A 23,333-nucleotide genomic window follows, 5' to 3' on the forward strand; every position below is an offset into this window, starting at 1 on the left:
TTCTTGGCAAAATTCTTGCTGAGCATGGACTCGCTCACTTGTAGTCCCAGTTACTCAGGAGACCAGAGGCAGGAGGAGCCCTTGAGCCCAGGAGTTCAAAACCAGCCTGGGCAACATAGCCAGACCCTGACTCTACAGGAAATTTATTTCAAATAAATAAAAATTCGTGCATACCTTCTTCTTAATGTATTCTATCACATGAATGTAGCACAAATTTTTAAACAAGTCTCTAGCATTGGACATTGTTCATTATCTTAAGTGACATCGAGATGAGCATCCTTGTCAATAAACCATTACGTACTTCCTCAATTATTCTGTTTTGTCCTTGCATTCTTCCTTCCTCAGTTATCCACTTGGTCAGTAGTGCATACCGTGTTTACAGCTAAGGTTGTGTACTTGTGCAAATAGCTTTAAAAATCCTCCCATCCTCTTATGAGCTCTGCCTTCCCAACAATGCTGGGGCGGGGAGCCCAGCCGCTAAGCGTGCAGAAGGCATAGCTAAATTAGGGGTCTTGCCTAGGGTCACCCCGCCCCTGGAGGTTGCGTGTTGATGCTAAAAATCAGCACTTCTGAGTTCCCAGCACACAGAGCACCTTGTGAGCACCAGGTGCCAGAAGAGCACCTGGAAACTAGGCCTCCCCCGTGGGGCCTCGGAGCTCCAGAGGGCTTCAGCTGCTGTGACCCATTTGGTCCCTAGACCAGCCCGGAGCCCTCAGAGAAGAATGCTGTCCACAGCCGCCTCCTCCTCCTCCTCCCTCCGCATCATCCTTCTCTCCTCCTCCAACCCTCTTCCAAGCTTCTCTGGAATAAATGGAAGTCTTTAATGGCAGTGACAAAAAGCCCTATCTTTAATGTTATCGATCCCCTGCCCTCCGTATCCCCGCCCCCGCCCCACCCCCCCACCCCCGCCGGACCTCAGGTGCAGAGAGGTTTGAGTTAATACCTTTTCCGGTTCACAGCCCGTTATTCTCAGTGATCTGCACAAGGGCCGTTGATTAATGTAGCTGTTTATTTCCTTCTGTGCTCATTCCCCCTCCCGCTCCCTCCCCGCATAGACTACCATTCTAGGGTGTTTCATATACAGGCTTTTGTTCTTACTCGTTCTTGTAAAATGTGCGTTTTAGAATTGCATACACATTTTTAAAAACTTTTTTATTTTGAAATAATTGTAGACTCACAAGAAGTTGCAAAAACAGTACACGGTGTCCTGTGAACACCTCACCAGCTTCCCCCAATGGTAACATTATATAACTAACAAAATAGCAAAATCAAGAAATTGACATTGATACCATACTGTTAAATAAACTACAGACCTTATTGTTCAGTTTTCACATGCACTTATTTGTGTGTGCATATGTGTGTGTGTGTGTGTGTGTGTGTGTAGTTCTATGCAATTTGATACCGTCAATAGACCTGTATACCTACCACCGCAATCAGACACAGAACTGTCCCATTACTGTGGGGGACTCCTTTGTGGTACCCTTCATAGTCATACTCTTGTCCCCTCACTTCTGTCCCTGTGCCCTGGCAGCCACTAATCTCTTCTCTATCTCTGTAGTTTCGCACTTTGAGAATATCATGTGAATAGAATCATGCAGTGCATACCCTTTGCAGACTGGCGTTTTTTCCAGCAACCGTAACGCCCTTGAGGTACACCTAAGTCACTGCACGCACCAGTAGTTCTCTCCTTTTTAACACAGTAGTGCTGCACGCCATGGGCGCACCAGCGTTTAACTATTCACCCACTAAATTGGAGGATTACAAATAAAGCAACTATAAACATTCTGTACAGGTTTTTACATGAATGTGAGTCTCATTTCTCTGGGATATATGCCCCAAGAATGCCACTGCTGGGTCTCACAGTAAGTGTACATTTAGCTTTATAAATTGTCATACTGTTTTCCAGGATGGCTGTGCCATTTTACATTTCCACCAGGAATGTCTGAGAGATCCAGTTTCTCCACATCCTTGCCAGCATTTCCTGTCATCGCTGTGTTTTTTAATTTTAGCTGTTCTAATAAGTGTATAGTAATACCGTATTGTGATTTTAATTTGCATTTCCCTGATGGCTGATGATATTGAACGTCTTTCCGTGTGCTTATTTGCCACCCATATCTCCTCTTTGGTGATATCTCTTCAAGTCTTCAGCCTATTTTCTAATTGGATTGTTTTGTGTTTTTAATTTACATAAAAGGCATTTTGTTTTATGTCTCATTTCTGTCTCTTAGCTTTTTACTCTGCAGACCCATGCATAGTGCTCTGAGTACATCCCATCTACTGCATCTAGCTGCTGCGGGTGACTCTAAAGTGTGCATCCACCACATCCTTTTTGGGGGGAGACACGGTCTCACTTTGTCACCCAGGCTGGAGTACAGTGGAGTGACCATAGCTCACTGCAACCTTGAGCTCCTGGGCTCAGCAGTCCTTCTGCCCCAGCCTCCACAGCAACTGGTACTACTGGCACCACTACCATTCTAAGGCCCCACTATGCCGATCTGATTTTTAAACTTTTTTGTTAGAGATGGGGTCTTGCTACATTGCCCAAGCTAGTCTCAAACTCCTGGCCTCCTCCCTCCTCAACCTCCCAAAGTGCTAGGATTACAGGCGCCACCGCTTTTTGCCTACTTCCATCAATGTGATAAAACATTTATCCGTCTACACCAGCAGGAGCCAACACCCAAATTGCCTTCAACTTCCCACCCCTACAAATATCTCTGCATCAAATGTCTTCTTGCCTCTCTTATCCTTTGGGCCAGTGTGAGAATGTCTTTGAGATTTTTCACATATGAATTATGAGTCACGGATGGCCTGTCTACACACCCACCAGCCATGGATCCCTGCACCCTGCCAACTCCTGGCATTATCTGCTTAGTTTTTCCAATCTAAATAATATCAAGTTATAAGGAATTGTTTTTTTTATGGACAAGTGTGGTGGCTCACAACTGTAATAATAGATCTCTGGGAGGCTGAGGCAGGAGGATTATTGGAGGTCAGGAGTTTGAGACCAGCCTGAGCAACAGTGAGATCCTGTCTCTACCAAAAATAGAAAATATTAGCCAGGTGCTGTGGTGAGTGCCTATAGTCTCAGCTACTTGGGAGGCTGAGGCAGGAGGACCGCTTGAGCCCAGGAGTTTGAGGTTGCAGTGAGCTATGATGACACCAATGTACTCTTGACAGAGGGAGTGAGACCCTGTCTCAAAAAAAAAAGGGGGGCGGGGCCGGGCGCTGTGGCTCACGCCTGTAATCCTAGCTCTTGGGAGGCCGAGGCGGGCGGATTGCTCAAGGTCAGGAGTTCAAAACCAGCCTGAACAAGAGTGAGACCCCGTCTCTACTATAAATAGAAAGAAATTAATTGGCCAACTGATATATATATAAAAAATTAGCCGGGCATGGTGGCACATGCCTGTAGTCCCAGCTACTCGGGAGGCTGAGGCAGGAGGATCGCTTGAGCCCAGGAGTTTGAGGTTGCTGTGAGCTAGGCTGACGCCATGGCACTCACTCTAGCCTGGACAACAAAGCGAAACTCTGTCTCAAAAAAAAAAAAAAAAGGGGGGGGCGGGGTTTATTGTATGAATATCAATTGGTTGTTTCCACATTGGGGAGTTTGAGGCTACTCTGTCTAAAACTGCTGTCTACTGTTCTATTAACTTGCATTTCTGTGACATCTAATACATCTATTAGCATCTCCGAATGTGTTTATTAGCTTCTAAATTTCCCTTTCTGCAAAGCCCCTGATTATATTCTTTAATCACTTTTTCCCCATTTGAATCCCATCTTTTTCTTATTAATTCATAGAAATTCCTAGTATATTCTGAATCTAAATGTTAGTCTCTTTTTGGACTTGGAGGTTACAAATATATTTTCCCAAAATTGCCATTTCTCTGTTATCTTTTAATTCTGATGAATCAAACTGATTTTTTTGCCTTATGCAAAAATGTGTCTTTTGCCTTGTGGTTTGTGTTTTGAAATTTTTTTTTAATTTCATTATATTATGGGGGTATAAATGTTCTTAAGTTTACATAAATTGCCCTTGCCTCCCCTGCCCCCTCAAGTCAGAGCTTCAAGGGTGACCATCCCCCAGGTACTCACTATGTAAGTATACACCCATCCCTTCCTCTCCCCTCCCACCTGCCTGCCAGCCAATAAATGTTTTTTTTTTTTTTTTTTTTTGAGACAGAGTCTCACTTGTTGCCCGGGCTAGAGTGAGTGCCATGGCATCAGCCTAGCTCACAGCAACCTCAAACTCCTGGGCTCAAGCCATCCTACTGCCTCAGCCTCCCGAGTAGCTGGGACTACAGGCATGCGCCACCATGCCCGGCTAATTTTATATATATATATATATTAGTTGGCCAATTAATTTCTTTCTATTTATAGTAGAGACGGGGTCTCGCTCTTGCTCAGGCTGGTTTTGAACTCCTGACCTCGAGCAATCCGCCCACCTCGGCCTCCCAGAGTGCTAGGATTACAGGCGTGAGCCACTGCGCCCGGCCTGGTTTTTTTTTTTTTTTTGATATTTTGGTTATATTTTATATCTTTGCCTCCCCAGATCACAAAGGTATTCTGCAGCATTTTAAGTTATTAGCAAATGTAAGCATGATGATCAGGTTCCACGGCCATATGGGAGATGTGCCTCCCTCAAACCCTGTTGGGACACTGGCACATTACCTGTCTGACGTCAACTTAGAAAAACATATCTATATTACTACCAAGTGCACTTCATAGTTTTCTGGACACATTTTGGTGTTCACTCCATAAGGAGCCCACTTCTCCACGTGATGGTAAGTTAGGTATTCAGTTTTATTTTTTTGCATAAAGTGAGCCACTTCCCCGTACGGAATCCCAGTGGTTCTCCAAGTTGGGCAAGCAGCAGAATCACCAGAAAGCCGGTTACAGCAACAGGTTGCTGGGCCCCACCCAGCTGATTCCGTAGGTCTGGGGTGGGACCCCAACATTTGCATATCTAATAGGTTCCCCAGTGATGGGGTGCTGCCTTTGCTGTCATTTGGGAAAGCAAGCACCCCTGGAGAACAACTGCTATAGACCAGAAAAATCCTTTAACCTGTTCACGTTTTGCTCTACCCTGCTGGCATCCTCCAGAGGACCCTGTATCTCCTCTCCTCCCTTCCACTCCATCCTGCTCTCCTTCTCTCCTCTCCCCTCCCCTGGTCTCCCAGGGCCCGCTGCTCCACCCACACATTTTATTATTTTTTATTTTTTTTGAGACAGAGTCTTGCTTTGTTGCCCAGGCTAGAGTGAGTGCTATGATGTCAGCCCAGCTCATAGCAACCTCAAACTCCTGGGCTCAAGCGATCCTCCTGCCTCAGCCTCCCGAGTAGCTGGAACTACAGGCATGCACCACCATGCCCGGCTAATTTTTTCTGTATATATTAGTTGGCCAATTAATGTCGTTCTATTTATAGTAGAGACGGGGTCTCACCCTTGCTCCGGCTGGTTTCGAACTCCTGACCTGGAGCAATCTGCCTGCCTCGGCCTCCCAGAGTGCTAGGATTACAGGCGTGAGCCACCCACACATTTTACACCACATCGTGCCCCTCCCGACCCATCACTCTTCCATGCCCTGCTGAAAACCCGGGACTGTCCGCCCACCTCTGGCCACTCCCCTGCAGTCACTGGAGACTCAGCCCAGGGCCCCCAGTCCCTCTCTCCACTGAACGCCGTCGTTGTCTGGGGCCACAAGTCTGGTTTCTTACATTCACATGACGTCTCCAACACCTCCCCTACCCCACGCCGACCGCCACTCCCATGTCACCACCACTAATGGCCCCATCACCAAGATCCCAAGTTCAGACGCCCCTCTCTCCAGCTCCCATCTTCTTCCCTCCAGCTTCCTGGCTTAACACGCTCCCTCTGACCCTCCTCGGACCCCGGCAGCTTCTCCAGGTCACCGGCCGCTGCACCTTCTCTCGACCTGTTGGCCTCTCCCTTTCCTCCTCCCTCCTTCCCCGACCGGGGGTCTCCATTCCATCAACCTTATTGCCTCGACTCCCTAACATCCCGGTCCCCGTTTTCACTGCCTGGGAAGCTCGGGTGAGCTCCGGGACCCGCCTCCTCAGCGCCCCCTTTCTTGGCAGTGGCGGGAGAGTCAACCATGGCAGAGGTTCCGCTGCAAATCCAGATCTCCAGCCCCAGACAGGTCCCCAGCACCGCGCCCTGTCCTCCCCACTCCTCGGGTCACCTCTCTGCTCTTACACCTCCTCCCTTCTCCCCAGGCTTCCAAACCCTCACTTCACATGTGAAACAGAAGTCACCAGATGGGGTCTCTTTTCATTTTTTTCCGGTTCCCATTGAAGATACTCGAGCTCATTTCATGAAAAGGGTGGTGGTCTTGGGACAGACGGATGGACAGATAGCAGGTTACAGAAAATGCAGTTACTTTAAATGTTTAGACAAATCAGTGCTTCTTAACATGAACGCACACAAATACAATGACTGTAGACATAAATATATTTTGCAATAATGTGCAAAGTCTGAATCTGAGGCCCTTTCTGATTGTGAGACCCAGCTAAGAGCCATCGGCACCCAACAGGCCCAGTCCACTTCCGAATCTGCCCCTCCCTCCTGGCCTTCCCCCGCCCTGGCTGCGCATTGCACTCACCTGGGGGAGCCGCCCATTGCTGCAGACCCCTTCAATCAGATCCTCAGGGATGGGCCCCAGCACCAGGAATTTTTAAGCCCGGAAGGCAATTCCAGCCCGAAGCAGAGGTTGAGAAACTGCCCTCCTCCTGTCTATCCCTCCACAGTACTTTGTCTTCCACTCCCTCCCTCTCAATTGGCTTATTCCTAAAAGCTTTTAAACATGATCAAGTCTTTCCCACTTAAAAGAAAAAATTGTGGCCGGGCGCAGTGGCTCACGCCTGTAATCCTAGCACTCTGGGAGGCTGAGGCAGGTGGATCGCTGGAGGTCAGGAGTTTGAAACCAGCCTGAGCAAGAGTGAGACCCCATCTCTACTATAAATAGAAATTAATTGGCCAACTAAAAATATCTATAGTAAAAATTGGCCAAGCATGGTGGCTCATGCCTATAGTTCCATATACTGGGGAGCCTGAGGCAGGAGGTTGAGGTTGCTGTGAGCTAGGCTGACGCCACACCACTCTAGACGGGGCAACAGAGTGAGACTCTGTTTCAAAAAAAAAAGAGGCCGGGGCAGTGGCTCATGCCATGTAATCCTAGCACTAGCACTCTGGGAGGCTGAGGCAGGCAGATTACTCGAGGTCAGGAGTTCGAAACCAGCCTGAGCAAGAGTGAGACCCCCGTCTCTACTAAAAATAGAAAGAAATTAATTGACCAACTAAAAATATATATAGAAAAAAACTAGCTGGGCATGGTGGTGCATGCCTGCAGTCCTAGCTACTCGGGAGGCTGAGGCAGCAGGATTGCTTGAGCCCAGGAGTTTGAGGTCGCTGTGAGCTAGGCTGATGCCACAGTACTCACTCACTCACTCTAGCCTGGGAAACAAAATGAGACTCTGTCTCAAAAAAAAGAAAAAAAAAAAAAAAAAGAAAGAAAGAAAGAAAGAAAAAAATGCAGCTAGGCACAGTGGCTCACGCCTGTCATCCTTGCACCCTGGCAGGCCAAGGCGTAAGGATCGCTTGTGCTCAAGGAGTTTGAGACCAGCCTGAGCAAGAGGGAGACCCTGTCTCTTCCAAAAATAGAAAACACTAGTCACGCATGGTGGCACACACCTGTAGTCCCAGCTACTCAGGAGGCTGAGGCAGAAGGATTGCTTGAGCCCAGGAGTTGAGGTTGTTGTGAGTGAGGCTGATGCCATGACACTCTAGCCCAGGCAACAGAGCAAGACTCTTCTGTCTCAAAAAAAAAAAAAAAATTGTACGTACACACAAATATTCCTTGACTTTCTATTAATACTATGACTTTCTATTAATACTATTTCTAGGCCGGGCTCACACCTGTAATCCTAGCACTCTGGGAGGCTGAGGTGGGCGGATTGCTCAAGTCAGGAGTTCAAACCCAGCCTGAGCAAGAGTGAGACCCCGTCTCTACTATAAATAGAAAGAAATTAATTGGCCAACTAATACATATAGAAAAAATTAGCTGGGCATGGTGGCGCATGCCTGTAGTCCCATCTACTCGGGAGGCTGAGGCAGGAGGATCGCTTGAGCCAGGAGTTTGAGGTTGCTGTGAGCTAGGCTGACGCCACGGCACTCACTCTAGCCTGGGCAACAAAGCAAGACTCTATCTCAAAAAAAAAAAAATACTATTTCTCTTAATAGAAATCGAATACTAAGTACGCTGTGTACCTGGGAGGTTGTGTTAAAATGCAGATGCAGACTTAGATACGCAGCTCTGCGGTAGAGCTGAAGATTCCGCATTGGAACAACTTTCAGCTTGATGTAGCGGCTGTGCTGAACCTTCGAGCAGCCAAGCCTTAAATCCCTGCCCAAAGAGCTCCTCAGGAGAGCGCACCCCGACTTTCCTAAATTAAACTCTCCTCCGTAGCACCTGCTATTTGACATGTGTGCTTGTGATTGTTCTGTCACAGTCTGGTCCCCCATAAAATGGACATTCCATAAAAGGCATGGGGCACGTCTATCTGGGTTTGTGCACCATGGCGTGGCCGGCACCTAGCCCAGTGCCTGGCACGTGGGAGGCGCCCTCTAAACATTTGCAGGATGAAGGGAGGAGCACCTGCTGTCAGAGGGGCAGTCCCTGCTGGGCATGGCAGACCCCTCTGTCCAGACAGGTGGAGCTGCCCCCAACATCTCCCTTCAGCCCGTCCCCTCTCTCCCTGCGGACCCCCATTCCACCTCCCACCCTTCAACCTCCAGCCCCAGAGACGGGGATCCGAGAAAAGCGCGCAGGAAGTGTCCAGGCACAGCCACCTCCCCAGCCAATGAAACGGGACACACAAATCTTTCTAGTCCTTGGAAACGAGTCTCTTCCTTCTCGTCAAGGGCTGCGTGGAAAGGGTTAAACCATTTACGGAAAGCAAGGAACCTCCCTCCGGCCCTCCCTGACAACTCTTGAGAGGCTCTGCAAAAGGTCAGATGTTTCCAGAATCTCAACAGACAGCCTGTGTCTGTTTAAATGGAAAGACAACGCGTTCCCGGCGCGCTGCCAACCCTCGTGGGCAGCCCTTGCCTGGCTCCGCAGGCGCCGGGCCAGACGCCCGGCCGGAGCGCACCCCCTCGGCCCGCCGTGGCCATGGGGCAGGCTGAGTTCTCTGAAGCCCAGGCTGGAGTCCTGCTGGCCCGGGGGAGGCTGGCATCCCACAAACCCGGCACGTACACCCACTCTCTGGGCATGCGGTGCGCCAGGAATGAAGGGGGCTGGGGCGCAACTTCCTGTGGACGTTGAATATTTTCAGCTGGAAGGGACGATATTCTGACCCTGTCCTTTTAGAGATCAGGCCCAGAGAGGGCTAGCTCTGGTGTACTGTGGGGAATCCTGAGCCAGAATCAGAAAACTTGCGTTCAAAATCCAGCTCTGGCACCATGACCCCCGGGATGGCGTGCACAGTGCGGGTCCTTTCTGCGCCTTGGCATCTACCTGTAAAAAGTAGGTGCGAATACCTCCTGCCCCAGGTGGCCTGCCCAGGGTTACACACGGCACTCACCACGGCTTTCGGACCCCAGCCTCAAACCCAGTCACCTCTGGGACCAGATTACCTTGAGCATTGATAGAAAATAATAGCTGAACTGCTTTGTGTTTTGCTGCTTAATCATGTTCTTTGTAAATAAATTAGAAAATTCTGATAAGCACAAGGAAAAAACTTTATTTTCCCATCTCCTGGACTTAATACTGCTAATATTCTGGTGTTCACGCTTTCATAGTTTCAAAGCATATATTTATAAACTTTTTTCAACAATAGACCATAATGCTTTCATGTACATACTGCTCTATTTCAATTTCACATTTCAATGGACAGTTGATATCCTTTCATATCTACATATAGTTAGATAGATAAAGCATTCCATAATTTGTTCAATCCCCTCTAGCTAGATATTTAGGTTTTCCATATTTCATTATTGTGAGCAATAACAATCTATCTTTATTCACTTTTATTATTTTCTTAGGATAAATTCTTTTTTTTTTTTTTTTTTTTGAGACAGAGTCTCACTCTGTTGCCTGGGCTAGAGTGCCGTGGCGTCAGCCTAGCTCACAGCAACCTCAAACTCCTGGGCTCAAGCGATTCTCCTGCCTCAGCCTCCCGAGTAGCTGGGACTACAGGCATGCGCCACCATGCCCGGCTAATACACACACACACACACACATATATATTTTTTTAGTTGTCCAGCTAATTTCTTTCTATTTTTTTAGTAGAGACAGGGTTTTGCTCTTGCTTAGGCTGGTCTTGAATTCCTGAGCTCAAATGATCCACCTGCCTCGGTCTCCCAGAGTGCTAGGATGATAGGCATGAGTCACCATGCCTGGCCAAGCCTGTTATTTCTTAAAATAACATAGTTCTATATGAAGACTGGTCCTTCTTTACCTGGGAAGCAGTTCCTTTCAACAGGACACTCAGCTTTGGAAAGACCAAGGGTGGAAAGGAAGAGAGCCCAGAGGGGCTGAACAGGTGCTAGCCCATGGACACAGAGCAGTTGTGTTTGTACCTAACCACCCCTCCATCTCACCAGACATTAAGATGCCCTTAAGATAAGACCTGGTAGGGGCCAGGTGTAGTGGCGCAGGCCTGTCATTCCAGCACTCTGGGAGACCAAGGCAGGAGGATTGCTTGAGGCCAAGAGTTCATGAGGCTGCAGTGAGCTATGATTGTACCACTGCACTCCAGCCTGGGTGACAGAGTCAGACCTTGTCTCAAAAAAAAAAAATTATTATAAGACTTCTATGTATATCAAAACTATGTGCAGGCATATCTCATTTTATTTTTTTAATTTTTTTTAGCAGGCACAATATTTTTTTTTTTTTTTTTTTTTTTGAGACAGAGTCTCGCTTTGTTGCCCAGGCTAGTGTGAGTGCCGTGGCGTCAGCCTAGCTCACAGCAACCTCAGACTCCTGGGCTCAAGCGATCCTTCTGCCTCAGCCTCCCGGGTAGCTGGGACTACAGGCATGTGCCACCATGCCCGGCTAATTTTTTATATATATATCAGTTGGCCAATTAATTTCTTTCTATTTATAGTAGAGACGGGGTCTCGCTCTTGCTCAGGCTGGTTTCGAACTCCTGACCTTGAGCAATCCGCCCGCCTCGGCCTCCCAAGAGCTAGGATTACAGGCGTGAGCCACAGCGCCCGGCCCAGGCACAATATTGATTATTCTTTACAGGTTCTATTTCCCTCTTTGCTTCAGTATTTTAGCCCATTGACAAAAGGTGATTGATTGATGTACAACTTTTCAATAAAATGGCGTTTGCATATTTTAACCTCATTTTATTTTTTAATTATTTTTTATTTTTTAATTTTTACTTTTTCTGCAGAGACGGAGTCTCACTATGTCACCCAGGCTGGTCTTGAGGGACTGCAGGCACATGCCACCAGGTTCTGCTAGTTTTTCTATTCTTTTTTGTAGAGATGGGGTCTCGATGTGTTGCCCAGGGTGGTCTTGAACTCCTGGCCTCCAGCAATCCTCCCGCCTCAGCCTCCCAAAGTGCTGGGATTACAGTCGTGAGTTATGTAATCGTGAACTATGCCTGGCCCTACTTCATTCTTTTTAGCAGCTGCACAGTATTCTTGTCTCTGGATATACAGCAATATATTACTACTGGCCCACTAGTGATAGACACGTCCATTCCTTCTGGTCATTCACAAAACACATGCTGTAAGCTACAGCTAGACCGTGTGTCACTTATGGGCAAAGAAGAACTGATACTTATTTTTCCTTCTTTGCTTTATACCTGGCAATTGAAAGCCCTGTGTGAGCACTCAGGAGCGCTGTGCAGGCTCCTGGGGGTGGATGATGATAAGCCAAGCGTGCCGCCCCCTCCCAGGACACACGGATGCGGAAGTCTGCCAGCCGGCGTGTGCATGCGTGACGCCGGGGGCCGGGCCTCGGGAGCAGAGCGGGAACACACGTACACAGGCCACGCGGCGGTGACTGACCCTGACTCACGGGTTCGGGCAGATAAGTTAACGGCCTGGAAACTCCAGAGCTCTGAGTGAGTTCTGACTCACTGACAATCATCTGTGAACAGGTCATTTCACTTCTTGGTTCTCTTCCAAAGCCACCACACACTCTTTGGGAAGGGCGTGTGACACTCGTCATTAGGATCCTAAGAAAGATGAGAGGCTCGAAGAGAGTACCAGGAAGTTTATGATTTCTTGCCTCACTCATTGGAAGGGGTCTGCTTGGTCTTTGGTACCTTAATATTTTGAATGCCCCCCAAGTAGTGGGTCCTTTAGTGGCTGAAACAGATTTTACCTGCAACAGAGTGATTTCGCCGGAAACATTAGTCGCACGTGTGTCGGGACCTCTTCCCATTTCTTTATTTCTATTCAGTGGCTTTTTTTTTTCAGTCCTTTGCAAAATGGAAATGGCTTTATGATTTTTTTCTGATAATAAGGGAAATGCTTGCTCATTATAAAGTAGAATTTCAGACAATACCACAAGTATAAAGAAAAGAGTGAAGAATCGCCCCCAAGTCCATTCCAGGAGACGCTGCTCAGCGTTCTGGAGCAGACCCATCCTTCCAGACTTTCTCTGTGTATGCCTGCACACAACACAGGCACCCGTTGACAAAGGTAGCGACACATACCGATTTCTGCCCTCGTTTGGAGGAGCCGGCCTGCATTCCATCATATGGGCGAACCAGGAACCTCTCGTCTCCTACCTCTTCTGCAAGATCTAGCAGAGGGCCATGGCAAGGATTTAATAAGCATTTAATGAGCTTTTCTTTTTCTTTTGTCACCCCAGCTAGAGTGCAGTGGCATCATCACAGCTCACAGCAACCTCAAACTCCTAGACTCCAGCGATCCTTCTGCCTCGGCCTCCTGAGTAGCTGTGACTATAGGTGCGCACCACCACGTCTGGCTAATTTTTCCATTTTTTTGTAGAGACAGGGTCTTGCCCAGGCTGGTCTTGAACTCCTGACCTCAACAATCCTCCCTGGAGGCCTCAGCCTCCAGGTGCTAGGATTACAGGCGTGAGCCACTGTGCCCAGCCTTAGTGAGTTTAATGAAGCCATCTAAAGATGGCGTTATGATTTTAACAATTTCGCCGTGAAGAACTCCATTTTCCATGCAGCTGGAGGTGAATTCACATGCAGGTGAGTGGAGTGGGAAGAACACCCTGCTTGCGGTCAGACCAGCTGAGTTCTAGACCTGCCTTTGTCATTTTCCTGCATGGGCAAGTACCTTCGCCTCTTTGAACCTCATTTGCAGTTGAATATATGTGAAACTGGGTGTGAAGTACTAAGTACTATGTAGAGTACTAAGTACTATGTGCTATGTACTAAATAGAGCATTCCTGTGATCCCATGGCAGAGAAAACTGGGATTTCTCAGTCCAGGAAGTGGGCAAGAACTTCCCTGGATGAGACCTAAAGATAACACATATATCCAAGAGCCCTTGAAAAACTGAGAGCCGAAAAGAACCTCAGAGAGCAGAGCAGCCTCCTCATGCGGTAATGTTAGCCGTGTGAACATCTACAGCAGGACCGAGGGAAATGGGTTTGCTACGTGGATCTTCTCTGCTAAGGCATTCCCAGGTCTGGTCTGGGGTCCTGGAAAGAGCTTCCTGAGACTCGAGTTCTATTCCCGGTTCTATTCTAGGCAAGTTTCTTAAGCCTCTGGGTGCCTCAGTTTTCTCATCTATAAAATGGGGTTTATGACCCTGCTCTACCTGTCTCGCAGAGTTACCGTGAGGCACACAGGAGGCACGGCATGTGAAAGTGTTTTGGAGACGGACAGCGGGGCACACCTGCAGAGCTGCCTCATCTCAGCGCCAGTCCACTGCCCGGAGCAGAGAGGAACGACGGGCACAGGTGGCCGAGACCCTTGTTCAAACGTGGGTCTTACAGGGCGGGAGACCTACAGACAGCTCCCGAGTGCCACCTGTGCTGGGCGCCTCGCGGGGCCCGTTGGAGATAGAGGAAGAGAAGTGGGAGGGGGGTCCCTGTGCCCGCGGAGCGTGGATTCTGGTGTGGGGTGGCAGACTAGAAAAATAAACAGGGAGACAAATGAAGACAAGCGGCTTCGGAGAGAGAGGTGAGCTCTGAATGAAACGAAACACAGTGAGAGTGACGTTGGCTGAGAGGGACAGGGCAGGGGGTGGCTGAAGAAGGCTTCTCTGCAGCGGTAACGTGGAGAACAAGACCTGGGTGACAAAGACAGCCTGTGAAGACCTGGAGAGCAAAGTGTTCCAGGACAAGGGGACAGTGAGTGTAAATGCCCCCAGGCAGGAACAAACTCCTGCTGGAGGAAGGAGCTAGAGCTGGGAGGGACAGCAGGGGGTGGGTGGAGCGGGCCAGGCTTGTGGCAGATTTTCTGGACAGGCAAGACATGATCTGTGATCTCGTTTGGGTTCTACAGAGATCATCCAGCATCTCCTGCAGGCTGCGCTGGGGGCGCCAGGGAATTCTCAGGGCCTGCTAGGGCTCCATGCAGGAACCGGCGCAACCTCCCGGCCCTCCACACTGGAACACTAGACAGAGAGGGAGGGCGGGCCTGCCTAAGGTCGCCCTGCTGCTCCATGCTGGGCTGGCATTCAAGCCGGGTCTCTGATCCCAACCCCTAAGCCCCAGCTTCTATCCCCAAGGCCACCTGGCCAGGAGAGGTTTGGAGGAGGTCCACTGAGGCCACAGAGGGACAAGTGCCCAGAACTGGTCCCTCCCAGGGCCTCCTGCTTCTGCCGTGAGACCCCACCACTGGGCTCCAGAGAGGCAGTGGATTGCCCACGCTGGACCCTGTCCTGTGTCACCAGGCCCAGCCCTCAGCTGGCGGGGCAGGGAGGAGGGATCAGCTGCAGGAGCCCAGGCAGCCAGGAGCAACCTGATCGAGCAGGAAACTGGCCTCCAGCCAGACAAAGCACCAGCCGAGCACCTGGAGCCTTTGTTCCCTTTATTCCTGTTGCAAACTTTCCCAGGCACCTGCCCGGGCCTCAGGAGCACCTGGGCCAGGAAGGGGCTCCCACGGGATCTGGTTCTCCTGCAACGGGGAGTGGCCAACTGGTGACCCTGAGGGAGGTCTTGTGTATAATAACAACAATAGCGTCCACTTATGGCCCTCTTACTACGTGCCAGGCCTGTCACTGTGGATAACCCTCACATCAAGCCCACGAGAGGTGTGTGTTGTTATCATCCCCATTTAACAGATTGGAAGATGGAGGCACAAACCGGTAAGGTGACCTGTCCAAGGTCACACAGTATAAGGAAGTGAAACTACTAGGGGCTTTGGAATCAGCAAATCCCAGCCCTGCCTGCCTCCGTGGCCTTGGGCAAGACATTTAAATGTCACCAGGCCTAGCAGCGGGTTCGACCTCAGAAGGCTACTGTGCAGGTTCCCTGGGGTGATGTAAGCAGAGCTGCTGGCACTGGGTCTGGATCCAGGCGTTTTGCCATCCTCCCCTCCACCCCCCACAGGTCTGTGACCTTAGGCACTTTATTACCACTGAGCCTCAGTTTCCTCATCAAGTAAATAGGTATCATAATGTCACCGAAGAGGGCTGTTGCAAGCCTGCAGCTCTTCTGGAAGGAATACCCCTTTTGAAATGGCCACACTCCAGAGGCCATCCAGAGAAGATGCCATTTTACAAAATTGCCCTCTTTGCTTTCTCCTAAAATAAACAAAGAAAAACAAATAGAAAACCCAGTCTTAGAGCCATTTCCCACTTGAGACAAAAAGCCAGGATTACTCACTCTGCTGGGCTCAGATTTTCTCAGAAGGAAAGCCAGAAGTGGCAGCTCAAGTCATCACATGGCTACCAGGACTCTATTTCCACACCCAAGAGGAGAGGGGACCAATGACCCACCACAGCGGCAGTGACAAGAGGACAAGATGGACCGTTGTAGGCAAAGTGCAGGGAAGATCCACTGGGGGTTTCAGCCAAAACACAGAACAAGCAAACACAACCCCTTTCCTAAAAATCAGCCGATGTTTATCACATTCTTTGTCTCGGCAAAGGCACTACAGGCAGACCCCAGTAACTGGAAATAAACATAACAACATAACACCCCCTCTGTTGTATATATACCTCAGAGTGGCGGCCCTAGCGCTTCCCAGTGGCCCTGTCCTTTTCTCTCATCCACCTTTTGGGGATCAAAGGCTCCTTCCCTAGTCCAACGCGGCCACTCAAGCAGTGGCTGCCAATCATGCTCCATGCCCGCCCCCGGCCACTGTGATTGGTCCAAGAGAAGGGCGTGCGGACTAAAAAAGCCGGGCCTGCCAGAGCTTTCACCTGGGTTTTATTTTTATTTATTTTTTCTTTCTAATATATTAGAGACAGAGTCTGACAGTGTTGCTCAGGCTGGTCTAGGAAAACTGGCTCAAACAATCCTCGAGCAGCTGGGATTATAGGCACAAGCTACCAAGTCTGGCTCACCTGGATTTTAAAATTAGAGCTGGAGGGGTATATCCTACCCTTCTTGGACTGCTGAGTTGGAAGGATGTGAATCCCAACCAGCTGATAGCCATTTTATGGGTGGTGAAAGGCTGTCTGCAGTAGCAGGCAACGAAGACATCAAAGAGAGAAGCCAATATGAGTGGCAGAGTAGCCTGGCATTATGCTCCTGTCCCTGTGGTCCTTACTGCCAAGCCCGTGGTGTGATTCAGTGGCCCAATAAATTCCTTTCTGTCCCTGGCAACTCAAGAGCCCTGCCTAACGCAACCACCCAGCAGTGAGTGGTAATAAACACAGCAGTTCAGTAGGAGAGATGTCGTGGGCAGGGCTGGACGATTTGCCAAGTGAAAGTTCTGGGCAATAGTGCCGTGACGTCAGAGCAGACAAGATCGCCTCACTCATTCAGCCAATAACCATTTATCGAGGCCCTGCTTGGGACAGGCACAGTACTCGCCACACGGGATATAACAGTGAACAGGAAGGACGAGGTCCCTTTTCTCACTTTGGAGTAATTGGAGGGGACTTCCTAGAGCTGGTGAGGCTTGAGGCGGTCGCTGAAGGACGGTGAGATCCAGCCAGCTAGAGGGGGGTGGGGAGACTTTCCACAAAGGTAAAAGCATGAGGAAAGACACGGAGGCCGAAGACTGCAGTGGCTTCGAAGGCACAGCGGAGGTCTCCCAGCTCCACGGTGTCTGACTGCAATGGGCCCTCCGCAGTGTTCATTATGGCAGGGCGGAATAAGTGGATGAATGAACCAATGAAGTAAAGCGTGAGTGGGGAAGAGCCGGTCATTTGGCTGGGCTGGAGGAGAACTACTCCCAGGGAAGGTCACGCTGAGGAAGGGAGCCTGAAGCCAGACTGCAGAGCCCCTCGCTAAAAAGCACGATGGCCTTTGCCTCGAACCCACTGCACAGTCCTGATTCCGGTGGACGGGGAGCAGCTGGCCAGGCAGCGTGGCTCCAGGTCCCGTGTGGCCGCATCTCTGTGGTGGCCGCCGCGCCCAAGCTCGCTCCGCCCAGCACCCTAACCAGCGCCACGGCCACCCAAGGTCATGCCCCAGACGCCACCCGCCCTGCTGGCTCCTGGGCGAAGCTGCCAGCGCAGCACTGCTGCCCAGCCTGTAATTTCAGCATGACCTCCGCCCCGCCTGGCCGCCTGCACCCCAGGCCGACGCTCCGCGGCGGGAGCTGCTGCAACAGGGGAAGAGGTCTGCAGACTCCCGGGGCCCCCGACCTGGCTGCAGGGGCACCCCCAGCTCTGCCAGGCTGCGGCGAGGCACCGCCGGTCCGCGGCGCCAGTGAGACCACGCCCCCTCGTGGCCGGGAGCCACCCTGCACCTCGACCTTTCCGGAGGTGGAGAATTTGCATCTTTATTTATTTAGTTTTTGAAGAAAATACATTTCTGAAAAGCTGAGAACACACACAAATCATTTAAGGCAGATAGGCTGGTATCTCACGGAATCTCATAGTAAAGAGTTTTGGAGAAAGCTGTTTTGGATTTTCCAAAGCCAGAGCAACATTTTCTCTCTTTTAACACTTCCCTGCTAAGTCAGGAGGATGTGAGGTCTGCAAATTGTCGTTTTAATTGTTGCCCACCTCTATGGAGAACACTCACATGCACATATGCTTTGTGAGGTTATGGAACGTCTTCCACTTTTTGTTGTTGTTGTTATTCTAACAGCCCCATCAGGGCAAATACTTCCTCTGTTAAATGACCTGCAAAAGCAAAGGGCTCTGGAAACTCGGCTTCCCGCCTGTGTGCTGCTTGTGCCCAGCGGGGGCAGACTGCCCCGCGCCTGCGCCCTGAACCCATTCTCAGGCATCGCGTCTGCGTTACGTGACGCCCCGTGTTAGGTGCTGGTTGTTTTTGGTGGTGGTTGTGGAGGAGGGCGATGTTTTATGAAAACTAGAAGACAGATTCTCATCTCAGGGGCCTCTGTCCACCTTAGACACAACATACACATATGACACAACCCACAAACAATTACAAAACAGCAGAGTCTAAACTAAACATACATGTGCTGAGAGCAGTCATCCTCGTGGGGGAAGGCTGATGACAGGACACTCGCTGGAGACTTGGTGGCTCGGAGGCTGGGCGAATGCCAGGCCCACAGACCAAGGCCTTCGGGGGTGGGGGGCTGGCCTGGTGTTAAGGAGGAAGCCAGCACCTACCCGTCTTTGGAGATACAACCATTAGCCCAAGGCAATGTGGCCCACCTGGCACCTACACTCACTGTTCTGCCTTTGCAAAGACCCCACACTTCTCTGCAACTTCCTCACCATTTGGCTGCCGCACAGGATCAAATAGGAAGCACCGCCAGGGACGCTTGGCCCACTGCACAGCCCTTCCTGCCCCTAGCAGACCTGGAGCTGCACGGGGGGCTTCAGAGTACCCCTCATCAGCACAACTGGTCATTCCCTGGTCCTGCTCCTGCCTCTATCTTTGAAGGGAGCAAACGAAGTCCTTTGGATCCTGGAGCCCTGAGGGCAGCCAAGCCCAGAAGCCAGGTATGCTCACTCTCTGCAGAGAACACCTGGGCAGGGGTGGTGCAGTCCCTACACATTGACACAGCTGTCCGTGTCACTAGTTTCAATACAGCGGGCATGGATTATGAAATTCAGCACATGAAGCAGGGGAGCTTGAGGGCAGGAGCCAACTGTTTTCAAACATGTTTCAGACCATGAAGGTCATTAGTGAGGAATGTTGGACTGAGGGATTCCACTGAGCCTGTCCATTCTTCACTAGTAATTTCTCAAAGGCAAACAGAAGGCCAATTTACTCATCTACAGTGGGGAATGCAATTGCCACACAATTTAAAAATACTCAGGAACCAGAAAGTTCTTCAGCGAACAAGAAACTCAACTAAAGACAATCACATAAGCCGGATAGCTAATGACAGCAAGTCAAGAAAGCCCAGGGCAGCCATGTTACCACCCCCAGTTCCAGCCCCTTGGAACCATGTCTACACCTGGATTCCACCAGGACTTCTACACACTGAGGAGTCAACTCCTCCCAAGACCACGAGGAGTGAATATAACCCCAGGCAGTTGCCCACCCACTGCTTTTGGAATGGCTCAAGGCCCGTTCCCTGGGAGGGATTCTGCTGTCAGTGATGATCTCAGCTTTTGGACTTATACCTGTTTGGATTTGGCTAGTCTTGGGATGACCCATCCAGACTCTGTAATCTGGCTTCTGATCAGGACAGCGTTGCTCCCGGGCCAGGGTAGGGGTCAGGGGTATCATTCAGATATTTTTGGTTCTAGGTAACAGAAACCCTATCCAAACCGGCTTACTTGGCAAAGGATATTCATTGTGTCATTTAAGAGGAGGTCCTGTGGAGCGCGTGCTCCAGGTCAGTGGATTCAGCATCTCAACGGGGACTCAAAGATCCCAGTCCATGTGTTCCTTTGTCCACGCTTCCCCTCCACAGGGCGCTGTGCCATTTGCCCTTCATGCATGAGACGGCTGTCGGTCCACAGCTTCCAGATCTAGAGATGGTTCTCAGGAGTTGCAACCTGGGGTGGTAACATGGCCGCCTTGAGCTTTCTTCACCTGGTGTCTTTAGCTATCCCGTCCATCTGATTGTCTTTTTTTTTTTTTTTTCCGGCATATTATGGGGGTACAGATTTTAAGGTTTCAATAAATGCCCATTTCCCCCCCATCTGATTGTCTTTGAGTTTCATTGGAGAACTTTCTAGTTCCTGAGTATTTCCAAATTGTGTTGCGATTGCATGCCCCATTGTAAATGAATAACAGAATGTGTGGCCAAACCTTTGGATTTTTGCCAGTCTGTAGGTGAAAAGTGGTATCACAAGTGTTATTTCAATTTTAATTTCTTTTGTTATAAGTGAGGTTGACCATTTTTTCATATACTTAAGGGCTACTTGTTTTTCCTTCTCTGTGAACTTTGTCTTCACATACGTTGCCCACTTTCCATTCGGGCTGTCGGTCTTGGATGCTGGTTTTGCCATCTCTCTGCTCTGGCCTTCTCAGCACTTGCTTCCTGCCCAGGCTGGAACCAAGATGGTGGCAGCAGTTCCGGACACTACAAAGTCCCCAAATTAGGAGTATCTCTTCCTGTATGTAACTAAACTGGTTCCAGTTCCCCCTACTCCCTTTTCTGTCTCTTCTAGGGACAAGCAGAGCTAAAAACGACTTCTCAGCCTGCCTTGCAGCCGGGGGTGGCCATGTGACCCAGTCCTGCCCAGAGAGATGACGTGGAAGAGTGCTATGGGATTTCTGGGAAAGCCCTGGTCAGAAAAGGGACAGTGTCACAGTCACAGTCCCTTTCTTCCTGCTTTAATGTGGACAGAATGGCTGGAGTGACAGTCTTCTTGGCACCATAAAAGAAAGACCAAGAGAGCCACAGAGATGCTGCTCTTAGTACCAATGACAGAAACTGCCTACACCCATTTTATACTGAGATCATTAAGTATCTTTACTCTTAAACTACTGTTAAGGGGGGGACTTCTGTTACCTGCTGATAAGGACATTTCTAATGGATAGACTGTGGCTTTCTCTTAGGAGGGACGAACTTCCCAGAAGTAACCCTTTCCCCTTCCCTGGACTTCTGCTCAGGTATTGGTCAGATCGGGTCACATGACCTTCCCATAGCCAATCACTCTCAAGGGAAAAGGATGGCCCTTAGGCCCACCAGGGTGACTCCTGGCAGGTGGGGTCAGCCTTCCCTGAGGCCTATGGATGCAAGGAAAAGAGGTGGAAATTGGGGAGAAAAGGATGACACTTTTAAAACACAGGAAGTGAGGAATGGCTGTGGGCAGGCAGCCAGTAGTGCAGGGAGTGGCCTTGGCTCAGGTTTGGGCCTGGGGGAGCGGCATACCTGTGCCTCACCTGCTTGTACCAGTTACGCAACCGCACAGCCACCGGGCTCCCCTGGGCTCCGCCTGTGCGCACAGGTTTGCAACATGTTCCACCTGTGCGGCGACAAGGTCATTTGAATGATGCATGGACAGTTACCTTAGCTACACTTCTTTCAACAAAGTAAAAAGAAACAGATGTATCTCCTTAAAACAAAGACCAAAACAAGCCAGGTAAGGCGGCACACCTGTACTCCCAGCTACTGGGAGGCTGGGCTGGGAGGGTTGCTTGAGCCCAGGAGTTTGAGGCCAGCCTGAGCAACAGAGCAAGACCTCCACCTCTAAACATAAAAACAGATATGTCAAGGGTTGAATGTATTTATATAAAAATAGTAAATAGAAAAAGAGTCTTTTAAAAAAAATGCCCCAAACAAAGACAACTTTCCTTAATACTAATAAATTACACTAGATCCCTGATCTCCAGCGACTGTTAAAAAAATGTTTCAACATCGACCTGGAGAACTGTCTTCACCTTGACATCAATCCACTGATTTTAGGGCTGTGATAATTCAATCTACTACCATCTGATGTAATTTTTCTGCTATCTACACTATGTTTCTTCATCTTCTTGGCTCAGCAAAATAAGAAGCCCGTTAGGAGACCTGTTGAATCCAACGTCTCTGTGCCTCCAGTCAGGAGCCAAGGTTGATCTGTACTTTTAGCTGATGAACCATTCTAGCTCACGTGAATCATCACATCCTTTTCTAGGGGTTTCTTTATCTTTTTATGAGACAGAGTCTCGCTCTGTTGCCTGGGCTAGAGTGCTGTGGCGTCAGCCTAGCTCACAGCAACCTCAAACTCCTGGGCTCAAGCAATCCTCCTGCCTCAGCCTCCCGAGTAGCTGGGACTACAGGCATGCGCCACCATGCCTGGCTAATTTTTTCTATATATTTTTAGTTGTCCAATTAATTTCTTTCTATTTATAGTAGAGACGGGGTCTCACTCTTGCTCAGGCTGGTTTCGAACTCCTGACCTTGAGCGATCCTCCCGCCTCAGCCTCCCAGAGTGTTAGGATTACAGGCATGAGCCACCGTGCCCGGCCTTTTCTAGGGGTTTCTGAGTCCCCCCTTAATCTTGCTCAGCCCTCTGGCCCCATAGTTGAAGTCATCATTGTCTTCCTTTTCAGAAACGGGAATGTCCTTTACTTTCCAGCTCATCTTTCATTGTCACTTTTTCAGAGACCACTGGCAGGGGCTCAGCACCCCATTTCTTAGCAGCCAAGGATAGAATCAGGTTTGGTTAAGGGACCCATATTTCTCTTGAATAGCCTGCTTATTGTCATTACAAACTCTTCAGCCCATCTTGGACTAAGAGCTAGTGCCTCCCTGGCAATGCTTACGCACACACTTCCCTCCCAGGTTGGAGAGGTAGGTCCCCCGGCCCCCTGCGTGGGTCCCACCCTCCATTTGGGCCTCCACCAGCACCCCCGCCCCCGTCCCCCCACAGCTCCTAGCAGGAGGCCTGCTCCTTCTGCACAGAACTAAAAGTTCCTTTCAATTGTTTTCCCTGGCAGTATTCTATTGCAGTTGTTTATTTCCTCCATTATTAAAAAGTAACATAAGCTCATGAAAGAAAATGTAGAAAATCCAGATAAGTAGGAAGCTAAAGTAAGGAAAAAACAGCTGACTGCCTCACCACCTGAACTTAAGCATAGTTAACATTTCCATGCCTCAGGGAAGCTATCCCAACAGGCCTTGTGTATCTTTTCGTGTCTTCTTTGTAAAATTTACTTTTAAATCTGAGCTCTAATTATCAACATTTTATATACCCTTCAACAGAGTAATTCTACTCCTACAGAGTCATTGTGAATGTGGGCGGAGGGTGAGCTTGAGCGCAAGGCATGGGCAGGTGCAGGCGTGGGCCAAGGACGCTCCTGGAACAGTCGTACAAGCCCAGGAAAGGTCCCTCATTCGGACAGTGCTGCTCTCTGGGGAGGAGGAGGTAGAAGTGAGGACAGAGGGGTATGC

General features: G+C 49.7%; 1 pseudogene; it reads left to right on the forward strand.

Moving 5' to 3' along the window:
- The first annotated feature begins 4,564 nt into the window (after positions 1 to 4,564).
- Positions 4,565 to 4,675, forward strand: LOC142872255 (uncharacterized; annotated as a pseudogene).
- Positions 4,676 to 23,333: the final 18,658 nt, after the last annotated feature.

This window comes from Microcebus murinus, chromosome 7 (assembly GCF_040939455.1).
Source record: "Microcebus murinus isolate Inina chromosome 7, M.murinus_Inina_mat1.0, whole genome shotgun sequence".
Classification (NCBI taxonomy): Eukaryota; Metazoa; Chordata; class Mammalia; order Primates; family Cheirogaleidae; genus Microcebus; species Microcebus murinus.